The sequence below is a fragment of the Lathyrus oleraceus genome, chromosome 3 (assembly GCF_024323335.1).
Source record: "Lathyrus oleraceus cultivar Zhongwan6 chromosome 3, CAAS_Psat_ZW6_1.0, whole genome shotgun sequence".
Classification (NCBI taxonomy): domain Eukaryota; kingdom Viridiplantae; phylum Streptophyta; class Magnoliopsida; order Fabales; family Fabaceae; genus Lathyrus; species Lathyrus oleraceus.
The window spans coordinates 470,065,408-470,079,632 of NC_066581.1; the positions used below are offsets into that span (position 1 = coordinate 470,065,408).

Here is a 14,225-nt window from a genome sequence, read left to right on the forward strand (position 1 = left end):
CAGGCACATTGAATTCAAGGAGATCACAACATGGTACTCATCTGGGCATTCAACCCTAATTGCTTAATTCTTTGGGACTTTGCCTCATGAGGTTGATATCATGACAGTCATCTAGGAATCTCAACCCTTATTCATTCATAAATCCAGTTTGATTCTAAATAAGACTCATTAAGCATCGTGTCAGTTAAACCATTGCTTTGTTGCATACACTCTCAAGATCCACAATTGACTTTGGTCAACTATTGACTTTTTGGTCAACCATCCATTCATGGTTCCATATTTCTTGAATTTTGGTCATTAATCATGTACATTCATTTGATTCAATTCATATCATTCATCTATTTTGTTTGCCATCCAAATTCAACAACATTCAAATGTAATACAAATTTCAATTTCAATATAACCTTACATAATTCCATAAACTTTCATGGGAAAACACATTACAAATTTTGAAACCTTCCAAGACCATTTACATGCAATTCTATAAATTACATGTCACTTGACCAAATTGCATGCATTATCCTACATGATATTAAACCATACATAGTCACATCCCTTTGAATCAATTACAACCATCAATCCAAGTGTTCAAAACTACAATAATGTCCAAATTACACACAATTCCATTACAACCATTAAACCAATTCAAATTACACACCGACGGTCGATTCTCCATTCAACACTTCAAATGTGTAATTAGTGAACTGCTGAAAATCAAAGTTGTCAATGAGAATAATAGGGAATATGTGGTGGATTTATTGCAATGTATTGGGGACCTACGGTGATAGACGAGATCCTTTAAATTTTTTAATGTTGCATGGAACACCAAGGACCAAGGGCTCACAGATGTTGTACGCACACTAAAGACCAATGGAAATCCAAAGATTAATGCGCCACTGCTTCCGTACTTGAGCATAATGATTCAAAACATGGATAGCAAACAAGCAATTTACTATTGCTGCAATAATAGTTATATTAACAACATTATTTCGCATCCCTGCAAATTTGACGGGGGAGATTTAGCTTCGTACTATGTGCAACATACTTTGACTCCTTGTGAAGGTTCATGGGAATGTTGTAGGCTTTAGGATTTGCTCATCATGAGGAAAAGATGGTTCAGACAGCAATACGTTCATTAGTTCTCAATATACACAATGTTAGTGATGACATGGTGTATCAATTTATATTGGCTCCTCTGGTTTCCGATTATTTCTCCGACCTAGCTCGTAGATTAAGAGATCTATGCTTCTGCTTAAACATTGTTTTGTATGATAAAGGGGAGATAGAGATTCAAAAAAGAAAAATGGGCTAATTCTTCAATTTGATAAAATTGTGTATGAACTTCAAAGACATTCCTAGTGTTGGCAAGCCACGTTTGACCAAACTGGTTATTGAAAATCTGCTGAATGGGCTTGTGTTTCTTGCATCATTCTCAGTTTCAAATGATAATGATAATTCAGGTTTATCCGTTGTCGCTTCACTATATATTGGTATCCTTCATTCTTCAAACTTTCATGGAAGGCGTTGTTAAACTTAAATGCGGCAGTTCGTAGTGAAGGGGATACTTCGCAACAGAAATGATGTGTTCAACTCAAAAGATGGTAACGAGGACAAGATTAAGTTGAGAGAACCTGGTCGGAAGAAGAGGTATTATGAAGAAAAGTTCTGCTCAATCTCCGGAGGAACTTGATGCCATACAAAAAGATCTTGCCTTGAAGTACACATAAGGTCTATGTTGGGTGAGGCATTATCCCTATCATAACTAACCAGATTTCATCCTTTTAACAACCTTATAAGAGAACCATAACCGAACCATCACTCTTCTGACTCCTAACTGGATTACACACAACTGACTCCTCCTAATCGTATTCCAATAGAAACTGAAAAAAGGCATAACAGAACAAAACGGTTTTCGACAACCAACTTCCAACCGAAATGTAACTGAATTCTACTCTAACTGACTGCCAGCTAGAAATCTCCCATTCAGTTGAAAACCTGCATTTAACAGAGCAAAGTGATTTGGTTAATTGGACAACTATAAAAACCAACTCACACAACTTCAATCAAAGAGACTCACAATCCATCAGCCCTGATAACAACTCTAATCAACGCTATAAAAAACCTTCATTCAGCACCTAATCAAAGGGAACGATTCCATTCAGAGAACTGGACTCAATCACTCATCATCTTCTTCTTTCACCAGCTTCTTCTGTATGGAAAATCCTCATCCTACACTATTTCTTCTTCACTCTGCAGAGATTCTGCATTGGTTTTCATACACCCAAGCTTGCCCGCGCCGTGACTCTCTTGTTCTCCCCTACAAATTCCACAATGATTCATACGCTACGGAACCAGGGAAGAAGTGGAGTAGGGAAGGAGAAATCGGAGAACGAAGAGGATAACATACCAGATTGACGACGGCAAGGCATTGAATCTTGATTGTTCATCCTTCAACCAACAACATTTCATCTTGCGGCAGCATCCAAATCTTCACCACGAACAACAAAGAACGACGTCAACGCATAACCAACACACAATCAAGAAAGCGGAAGTTCGGAGGACAACGACGAAAGGCACGGGATGGTGATCCACAAAAGCAAAATCAAAGATCACGCTGAGTCGTCGCTTCGAAATTAACCGGTAAGTATTTATCCTTCGCCTTGATGGTTAACGTTGATGCACGATGGAAGCACGAGATGCGATTGAGGATGAGAATTTGAAGTCGGCAACGAGGCGTCGGCAGGGGAATCATATTTCGTTTGGGAATTCCAAGTATAAGGGTTGAGATAGGTTGTGAAATCGTCGTCGTCATTGTCGGTTTCCATAGACGGTGGCACGAAGTTTTGAAGCCACTTCTTGATGAAAGACGTGTGAGGACGTTGAGGATTCGTGACGCTTTGCTGAGATTGGAAGTTTCTAACAAAACCTTGGCTTATCCACGGTGGTGTCGCCGGAAGTCGCGTTTATTTCAGATTGGTATTTGAATCTCTGTTTTGAGACGTCGTTTTGGAAGGTTTTATGTCGTTGGTAGATTGGAGTCGGGTCAAGCATGCTTTGAGCTGGGCCTAGGGCCCAAAGTGTGCCTTTCCTTTTGCACCTCTACTCCTTCATTTCAGCCAGATCTTGTTTGGTTTGAGCTTGGGCCCTGATATGTTAAGCTTAGCACCATTCACTTCACAAACCCTGGTTTTTTTTTTCTAATTCCACATCCTTTATTAATCAGATTTTAGCTTAATTAGGATTAGTGCTTGTTAATTAGGTTAATTAATTTCTTAGGATTTCTATTAGAATTTTAAATAGACTCTTAGAAATAGAATTTAGGATCAAATTAGATTTTAGTATAGAACTTTAATTAAAATTAACCAAGATTTATTATATTTTGTAATAGGAAATTCATGATCATCAAGCTATTGTCAAGCTAGAGATCAAATAACAAGAGTCTCCACCGCACTTTTATTGTTTCCAAGGGAAAAGGGAAAAAGTACGAACAAAACCCAAAAGTAAAAAGTTTTCAAATCAAAACTAATAAAAAGTCAGAGATCACATGTAAGGGGGTTGGTTACACAGAGGGAATGTGTTAGCCCCCAAAGTGTCATAGGTTAGGGAGCCTTTTGTGTATGCATATGTACTTGGTATAAAGTGATGTTTACAAACAAATAGAATGGGGGATGAGAAAAGAATTCATAAATTATATTTTTGTGTTTGACAAGATCTTCGGTCTTGTGCCTACGTACCAACATAAAAATGAGGGATCAAAACCTCGTAGTTCGTGATACAAATTTCAAAATGGATGCATTGTTTTTAACAAAAATTAAGTTTGAAAGGCACAAAGGCATAAAAATGGTTTGAATGAGTTAGTTCTTTTTTGGCTTTTTTGAAAGTTTAAGTCAAGTATAGTTAAGTTCATTTACAAGTTTGATTTAAGAAAAGAAGTTTGAAAATGCAATGGCATAAGGCCAAAGTTTCTATCTTTTTTGCAAAAAAGTGGTCAAAGTTTAGAACAAAAGTAGTTCACACAAAGAAGATTTTGAAAAATGGAGGGAGAGATTTTGAAATTAAAGAAATAGGGAGAAGATGAAGAGACTATCCTATGTACAAAAATTAAAAGTTTAGAGTTGAAAAGATCTGACCAAGTAGGTAGTAATCCAATAGACAAGAATGTCAATAGAAACCCAAAATTCCCTTGGACTTTTAGAATCAAGCAACACACAAATGTACAATTATATTATCTTGAAGAGCAAGGCATCAAATAAAGACGGCCACATCCAAGCTTATCCATTCCATGATCTTCTTCAAAATAGCTCATGTAACAGATGAATTCCACAAGTCACGGGTTCAAAATAACAACTTCACAATGATCATGTTGCAGATGAACTTAGAGAGGTCTTCAAAGATGTATCAAATGAAGTTCAAATTGCAAGCACTTGATTTCTCAGCAAGTTGGCATTGGCCAAGTCCTTTAGCATAGGAAGGTTGCCTAGATTCTAAGTCCATTTGTCCAAGATCAAGCCAATAGTCCACTCAAAAGTTTTTTAGGGTTTTTTTGTTATTATTATGTACATTAATGGTCAAGGACCACACAAACAAGCAAAGTATATACAAATAAAATATATCACACAATATGGTCCAAATGGACAAAGTGAAAATTGCATTAACACAAATAATTAGAATGATATGAACAATGGCAAATGAAATAGAGTGCTAAAAGTAAATTGCATTAAAGTAAAAGCTTGAAATTAGAAGTTAGTAGTTAGTTGGTTAAAAGTTAGTATTGTTTTGCTTTTGCTTTTCATTTTAAGACATTCTTTGGAGAACACTCAAGCCACTTATCACAAGCATGAATCCTTGAACCAAAATATCTTCCAAAGGAAGGAAAGAAGGCAAAGTTTTCACACAATACCATGAAAGAGGGGAGACTTACAATCTCACTAACTAGAATGCTTATGCCTTTTATGTCACAAACTTAGCGCTATGTTAAGCAATCGTAATTGGACTTATGTAGAAGTCACAACTATTTGAGGTCGGGCAATAAGATTTTGGTGTTAATGCATGTTAGAGACATAGTATAATGGACTATGCTCATGAAACATACCACACATAAAAAGAATATGCAAAAGGTGTGGCTTAATCTCATCCATACTCATGTCAAATTTTCAATCAACTAGCATTAGGACTTTGAGACGTCATAGACCAAATAGAATGAATGAATGAAGAAAGGGGATAAGATGAAGTGGGAGGGGAATGAATCAAAACACAAATTGGTCAAAGGAGTACTTTTACCAAATTAATATCATCCATTCATTTTGGGAGATGGAATGTACATTCCATCAATCCCCTAAATCCAATGATAATAATTTGACAAAGTCAAATCAACCTTGACCAAGGCCCAACAACAAGAGTTAAACATAAATAAGTCATCACAATTGGTCAACAAATTTATTTGCCATTTATTCAAATTAAAAATATTAAAATAGTGCATTTAAATTAAATATGGTTTGTCCAATTCCTAAAATCTCATCAAAACACCAAAGAAATGGCCATGAGATTTATCATAGGTCAAACAAGGTCAAAGGACCTTGGAGAAAAAATTTCATAATTTTTGGACATTAGAAATATTTTTAAACAATTAAAAACAAATGCAAAATCAATTAATTCATGAAAAATATTAATAATGATCCACAAAATAATTTTAATTCAGAATATGAAAGAGAAAAATATTTGAATTTTTTTGGTGAAAGTCCCATATTTTTGGGATCAATATTGAATTTAATATGAATTATTGAAATAATGCAAGTAAAATGAAAATTAAAATATCAGAAAAAACGTGGACCACTTGATCTCCCTCATTAATTGAGGTGGCAGATCAAGTGGCCAAGAACGCATTATCCACGTTGGTCACTAGTCAGTGCGTGACAACATTGGTAATTCAAATGCACGCTCTAGATTAAAACAATTCAAATCAATCCAAAGGCTCAGAACCAAGCCAGCACATCACCGGCGTCCAAAGGTCGGTCGTCTTCTCCGGCGACCTTGGTCGGACTGGTTCACTCATCACCATTAAAAAAATGAAAAAGGAGGACATGATCTGAAAGAAAAAATGGCGTAGAGCACGAATCTGGTCTCAGTTCATCCTAACTCTAAGTATATTGAGAGATACATGGAGTTGAAATTTGAGGTGCATGAATTGAGTTGCTTCAATTTGGCCTCAAAGTAACTCAATCTTCTTGCCTACATTGGTAGGATTTCAGACAACCAAATAATCAACAGAATTGAGCAAGAATTTGAGAGAATCGAAAAGATCAAAATTTCTGGAAAATACCTTCAATGGAGGTCTGGATTCAACTGATCTTGATCTTGGTTGTGCTTGATCTCACTCCACTTGCTCGCAGAAGAAGGATTGGATGCTTACAAGGCTGTGGATTCTTGGAGATTTGAATTTCAAAATAGTGGAAATTCAACCTTAAATTCAAATGAATTTCTCAGGTTTATCCTTTGCAAAGTGAGGGTTTGAGATGGGGGATCAAAGCTGGCGCCAATGTGTGTCAAATTCTGAGCAATTGGAGCTCTATTTATAGCTGAAATCATTGATATTTGCGCACTTGAAATCACTTTCCAAATTTGGCAAAATGGTGATACAAGGGTGCATGGGCGTGTACAGGCCCGTGAGATCATTACCATAAGTCCACAAATGAATGTTAGATGGTCTGAATTGAGCTTGGATTGCAAGGCAAGTGTGCACTTGAATTTGAAGTTTGATTCTTTCCAAGTGATGTCACCATGTTCATGCCATGCGCAACCTATGCATTCCTTGTCCAAAATGAATGAATTTGAGCTCTTTGGAAAGGTGAGATCAAGAGGAACAACTTTCATGTTCAACACTTTCTCATTTGGGGCTTGTAACTTGGAGAAATTTTAGGTGGAAGTTTGGAAATTTTTGACATATCAAAATTTTTCTAAGTGTCAAGCCATATGTCTCAATATTCCACCTTGCTTAACTTTTTATATGAGCTTCAAATGAGAAAAGTGTCTTAATAAAAGTTGTAGCTATCTAAAAGACCTTTAAAATGGTCACCAATTTCATGTCATTTGGATTTGAAATGATAGAGTTATAAATTTTTGAAGTTTAGAAAAATCACTTGATCAATGGTATAGGTCAAAAGTGACCTATAATGTAACCTCATATTGTAACACCCTTCTAAATACCCCAAATTATTTAGTTAAAAACAATACACATTTAATCAGAGTAATTATGCCCCGAAGGGTGTCACACAATTTTTTCACAACATTCATCAAAATAACCTGTCATGCTCATTTATTTAATCAAAATAAGGTTCTTTGCATAATTCGCAGCGGATACCAAAAATCAACATTTAAATCATGTATCACTTTACATGTAAAATTGATCAACAACAAAATCAAACATATTCAAACATCCCATCCCGATGTTACATCTATCAGAGCATGACCCCTTAGGAGACTACTCTAGACTCCAAGCATTAACTTCTATTCACTCATAGCTGGTTACCTGAAAAATAGTGTAAGGGTGAGTTCCTCAATCAATATAACAGGCATTATACAACATTAAGTAATGTTAAGTAATTGACGCATCAAATCACCCCAACCAGACTACACACTCCATAACGGCAGTATCAACGCAACATCATATTCAGCAATGACATACAGTATATATATATATAGATATATAATCTCAACCCATGCTCCACACCAATAACACAACACGACTATTAACTCACTAATTCCTCACAATGGGAATTAGCTACAGCCCCACCGGCTATGCCATGCATTCATTATGCAATGAAACTCTACACATGCGGTACCGACTCTTCTTGAACGTATAGTCCAAGCTCACCGATCCCTCTGGATACGGCTACTGAGCTCACTAGTCCCCCTCATTGAGATCTAATGACTCACTCACTAATTCCTCACCATGGGAATTAGCTACAGCCCCAAAGGCTAGACTATGCACTCTACTCATTTAGTATGCAAGCATCAACAACAATCCACAACTCACTAATTCCTCACAATGGGAATTAGCTACAGCCCCAACAGCTAGACTATGCATGCTAATCACCTAGCAATGCAACAACCACAACAACTCAAGAATAAACATATGACAGTCTATTCACAGATGCATACATAACTGATACATTTACAGTGTAATGCATACCAACCAACATATATTGTCAATACATTTATCACAAAAGCATATCACAACATGCTATAAAGTCAAATACAGTATTAGCACACTCTACTAATAACTATACTACTCAAAACAACGGAATTGATCCCTACTACATTATACCTCAGCTAAGTCTCACTACTCAGCCTAAACAGTCAAAAACTGCACAACAACAGCACAGGAAATCACAATCCTGCCCATACGCGTATCGCCTATGCCCATACGCGTATTGCCCAAATCCTGACCCAACCATACGCGTATTGCCCAATTCCATACGCGTATGCTACGCGTATCACTTCCCCATACGCGTACCACCAGAGACCATTTTACGTTCAAAAGTTCATCTTCCTCATCCATACGCGTATTGCCTAGCGCCATACGCGTACCAGCCATCCCATACGCGTATTGCCTAGTGCCATACGCGTATGACCAGAAACCAGATTTCCAGATCTGCTATGGTTTTTCCTGCTACGAGTTCTATTCGGTCTCACCTTCCACAGTCCAAATTACACAGAAATTACTCATATCATCTAACCCGAATCATTCCCTATTCGATTTCACAACTCCTGACATTATCACATACAATTCCTACGAATTTCTTTCGATTATCACCCAATTTCGTTTATCAATTATTTCCACAGATTCATCATAATCATCCAATTCAAAGGTAATTTAAAGGTCTATCACTACCCATGACATATTATCATATAATACCCGTCAATCAACGATAAACCCCCCTTACCTGAGTTAATCCGGCAGCTTCTGAGCTCCAAGCTTCTCCTTCCTTCAACCTTCGTTCTCTGGTTCTCTTTTTGCCCTTTTCCACGTTCTGTCTCTTTTTCCTTTTCACGTGAGAACAATAACCTTTTTACCAAATGGGACCTTTTTACTGATTTCCAATTTTATTCCAATAATAAAAATAATAATCCAATAATAATAATCCCAATAATTATTATTCCAAAATAATAATATTATTAATCCAAACTTCCAATTATTCAATTAAATTAATAAATAAAATATTAATTTAAATTAAATAATTAGCTTATTTTATTGGGGTGTTACAACTCTCCCCCACTAAAAGAGTTTTCGTCCTCGAAAACATACCTCAAGCGAACAACTCCGGATAAGACTCCTTCATCTGACTCTCAAGTTCCCAAGTCACATTGCCACCTGCTGGTCCTCCCCAAGCTACCTTCACTAAGGCAATCTCTTTACCCCGCAACTGCTTCAGCTCTCGATCCTCAATCCTCATAGGTGATGTCTCAACAGTCAGGTTATCTCTCACCTGTACATCATCTATTTGGACAACATGCGACGGATCATGAATGTATCTCCTCAACTGAGACACATGAAAAACCTCATGCAATTTCGCAAGCGACGGCGGTAAAGCGATACGATAGGCTACCTCTCCTATCCTCTCCAAAATCTGATAAGGACCAATAAATCGAGGTGTCAACTTCTTCGACTTCAAAGCTCGACCAACACCAGTTATCGGAGTAACACGAAGAAACACATGATCTCCCTCTTGGAACTCAAGTGACTTCCTCCTCTTATCATGATAACTCTTCTGACGACTCTGAGCAATTCTCATCTTATCCTGAATCATCTTAATCTTTTCTGTAGTTTGTTGAACAATCTCCGGTCCAACCACAGCACTCTCACCGGACTCATACCAACACAAAGGTGTCCGACATCTCCTACCATACAAAGCTTCAAACGGTGCCATACCAATGCTCGAATGAAAACTATTGTTGTAGGTAAACTCAATCAAAGGCAAATAACCGTCCCAAGCACCTCCCTTCTCCAAAACACAAGCTCTCAAAAGATCCTCTAACGACTGAATAGTCCTCTCAGTCTGACCATCAGTCTGCGGATGATACGCAGAACTCAATCTCAACTTAGTTCCTAAAGCCCTCTGCAAACCTTCCCAGAACTTCGATGTAAATCTAGGATCTCTGTCCGAAACGATACTCGACGGAATGCCATGCAAACTTACAATCTTCTCAATATACAACTCGGCTAGTCTCTCCAACGGATAATCCATTCTGATCGGAATGAAATGAGCCGACTTCGTCAATCTATCAACAATCACCCAAATAGCCTCAAAATTCTTACTCGTCCTCGGCAATCCAGAAACAAAATCCATACTGATACTATCCCACTTCCACTCAGGAATAGCCAACGGTTGCATTAGCCCAGACGGCTTCTGATGCTCAATCTTTGACTTCTGACAAGTCAAACAGGAATACACAAAACTCGCAATTTCTCTCTTCATTCCCGGCCACCAAAATAACCTTTTCAGATCATGATACATCTTCGTAGCTCCAGGATGAATACTCAAACCACTACGATGTCCTTCTTCCAGAATACTCTTCTTAAGCTCAGTAACATCCGGAATACACACCCGGTCACCAAATCTCAAAACACCATTCTCATCAACTCTGAATTCACCACCTTGACCTTGATTCACTAAAGTCAACTTATCAACCAAAAGCATATCGGATTTCTGACCCTCTCTGATCTCATCCAAAATACCACTTGTTAACTTCAACATTCCCAGTTTAACACTATTGTGAGTGCTCTCACACACCAAACTCAAATCCCTAAACTGCTCAATTAAATCCAATTCCTTAACCATTAACATAGACATATGTAATGATTTCCGACTCAATGCATCGGCCACCACGTTTGCTTTACCCGGATGGTAATTCAACCCAAAATCATAATCCTTCAGAAATTCTAACCATCTCCTCTGTCTCATATTCAGCTCTTTCTGATCGAACAAATACTTCAAACTTTTATGGTCACTGAAAACTTCAAATCTTGATCCATACAAATAATGCCTCCACAACTTAAGAACAAATACCACAGCTGCCAACTCTAAATCATGTGTCGGATAGTTCCTCTCATGAACCCTTAACTGTCTTGAAGCATAAGCTATAACCTGCTTATTCTGCATCAACACACCACCTAAACCCAACAATGAAGCATCACAATAAACCTCAAATGGTTCCGACGAACTCGGTAATATCAGAATAGGAGCAGTAGTTAACCTTCTCTTTAACTCTTGGAAACCTTCTTCACATTTTGAATCCCAAACAAACGCTTGCCCCTTTCTAGTCAACATTGTCAACGGTAACGCCAACTTAGAGAATCCCTCAATAAACTTCCTATAGTAACCTGCCAGTCCAAGAAAACTTCTTATTTCAGAAACTGACTTCGGAGCTTCCCACTTAGATACCGCTTCTATCTTAGAAGGATCAACAGCAACACCACCTCTGGAAATCACATGGCCAAGAAAACTAACTTCTTCTAACCAAAATTCACACTTCGACAGTTTAGCAAATAACTTCTTTTCTCGTAGAACTTCCAACACCACTCTCAAATGTTCAGCATGCTCTTCTTCAGATTTCGAATATACCAAAATGTCATCAATAAACACCACAACGAACTGATCTAGATACGGATGGAAAATTCTATTCATATACTCCATGAATACTCCAGGCGCATTAGTCACACCAAAAGGCATTACAGAATACTCATAATGTCCATACCTTGTTCTGAAAGCAGTCTTCTGAATATCCTCAGTTTTCACACGTATCTGATGATATCCAGATCTCAAGTCTATTTTGCTGAACACACTAGCACCAACTAATTGATCCATCAAATCATCAATCCTCGGTAAGGGATACCGATTCTTGATCGTCACTTTATTCAATTGCCTGTAGTCCACACACAGCCTCATAGTACCTTCCTTCTTCTTAACCAACAACACTGGTGCACCCCACGGTGACACACTCGGACGAATAAATTTCTTATCCAACAGATCTTCCAACTGACTCTTCAATTCAGCTAGCTCAACAGCAGACATACGATAAGGAGCCATCGATATCGGTCTAGTACCAGGTACCAAATCAATCGAAAACTCAACTTCACGTTCTGGCGGTAATTCATTCACTTCTTCCGGAAACACATCAGGAAAATCACACACCACCGCTAGATCACCAATCACCAGTTTATCTTTAGCTTCCAAAGTCGCTAACAGCATAAACAACTCTGCCCCATCTGCCACTTCCTCATTCACCTGCCTGGCTGATAGAAACAAACTCTTTCCTTCTTCAATCTCAGGAAATATCACTGTCTTGTCAAAACAGTTGATAGAAACTCGGTTAAACACCAACCAGTTCATACCCAGAATAACGTCAATCTGCACTAATGGAAGACACACAAGATCTATCCCAAAGGCTCTACCAAAAATACTCAAAGGACAATTCAAACAAACAGAAGTAGTAGTCACTGAACCCTTCGCAGGAGTATCAATCACCATACTACCCAACATCTCAGATATCTCTAACTTAAGTTTCACAGCACAATCCAAGGATATAAAAGAATGAGTAGCACCTGTGTCAATAATAGCTACAAGAGGAAAGCCATTAATATAACACGTACCTCGGATCAAACGATCATCTGCAGAAGTCTCAGAACCCGATAAAGCAAAAACCTTGCCTCCTGACTGATTCTCTTTCTTCGGCTTAGGACACTGTGGACTGATATGACCCAACTCTCCACAGTTGAAACAAGTCACAGTCTTCAACCGGCATTCTGCAGCCAAATGACCACCTTTTCCACACTTGAAACATTTCATCTCAGCACTGGTACACTCATGAACACGATGTCCAGCCCGACCACATCTGTAACACTTAACAGGAGCACTAGAATCTCCCCCACTAGGCCTCTTCATCCCACTCTGCTTCTGAAAACCTTTGCCAGCTGCATACGGTTTCCCACGATCAACCTGATTCTTACCCTTCCTATCAACCCTCTGCTGATAGCTCTCTGCTCTGGCCTTGGAATCCTGTTCAAAAATCCTGCAACAGTCAACCAAATCAGAAAACACCCTGATTCGCTGATATCCAATTGCCTGCTTGATCTCGGGACGCAACCCGTTCTCAAACTTCACACACTTCGAAAATTCTCCAGCAGCCTCACTATAAGGAGTATAGTACTTTGACAGCTCTGTGAACTTCGCAGCATACTCCGTAACAGACCTGTTACCCTGCTTCAATTCCAAGAATTCTATCTCTTTCTTTCCTCTGACATCCTCGGGAAAATACTTCCTCAGAAACCTCTCTCTGAACACAGCCCAAGAAATATCAGCATTTCCAGCAGTTTCCAACTCAGTGCGGGTAGCAACCCACCAATCATCAGCTTCTTCTGACAGCATATGTGTACCGAACCTGACCTTCTGGTTATCAGCACACTCAGTTACTCGGAAGATTCTCTCTATCTCCTTCAACCACTTCTGAGCGCCATCTGGATCGTATGCTCCCTTGAACATTGGAGGATTGTTCTTCTGGAACTCACTCAACTGACGAGCAGCTCCCATCCCCATAACATTCGGACTTCCTCCAAGTACTCCAGCTAGCATACCCAGAGCCTCAGCAATCGCAGCATCATCTCTACCTCTTCCAGCCATCTCTATTCTGAAACCCAAACAAGCCAAACAATAAGTACTGATAGGGTTACACAACACCTATCCCGTACAGGGGAAACAGAATAATTACGACTCGACTCGACCGACTATGCTCTGATACCACTAATGTAACACCCTTCTAAATACCCCAAATTATTTAGTTAAAAACAATACACATTTAATCAGAGTAATTATGCCCCGAAGGGTGTCACACAATTTTTTCACAACATTCATCAAAATAACCTGTCATGCTCATTTATTTAATCAAAATAAGGTTCTTTGCATAATTCGCAGCGGATACCAAAAATCAACATTTAAATCATGTATCACTTTACATGTAAAATTGATCAACAACAAAATCAAACATATTCAAACATCCCATCCCGATGTTACATCTATCAGAGCATGACCCCTTAGGAGACTACTCTAGACTCCAAGCATTAACTTCTATTCACTCATAGCTGGTTACCTGAAAAATAGTGTAAGGGTGAGTTCCTCAATCAATATAACAGGCATTATACAACATTAAGTAATGTTAAGTAATTGACGCAT

The 14,225-nt window shown here is 38.4% G+C and overlaps 1 long non-coding RNA gene across 1 annotated transcript; it reads right to left on the bottom strand.

The window, feature by feature from the left end:
- Positions 1 to 375: 375 nt before the first annotated feature.
- Positions 376 to 3,025, bottom strand: LOC127128215 (uncharacterized). Its single transcript, XR_007805774.1, has 3 exons — positions 2,408 to 3,025; positions 2,078 to 2,317; positions 376 to 1,995 (listed from the first exon to the last, which is right to left on the bottom strand). It is a non-coding gene; the product is annotated as an uncharacterized LOC127128215 (long non-coding RNA).
- Between the last annotated feature and the right edge of the window lie 11,200 nt (positions 3,026 to 14,225).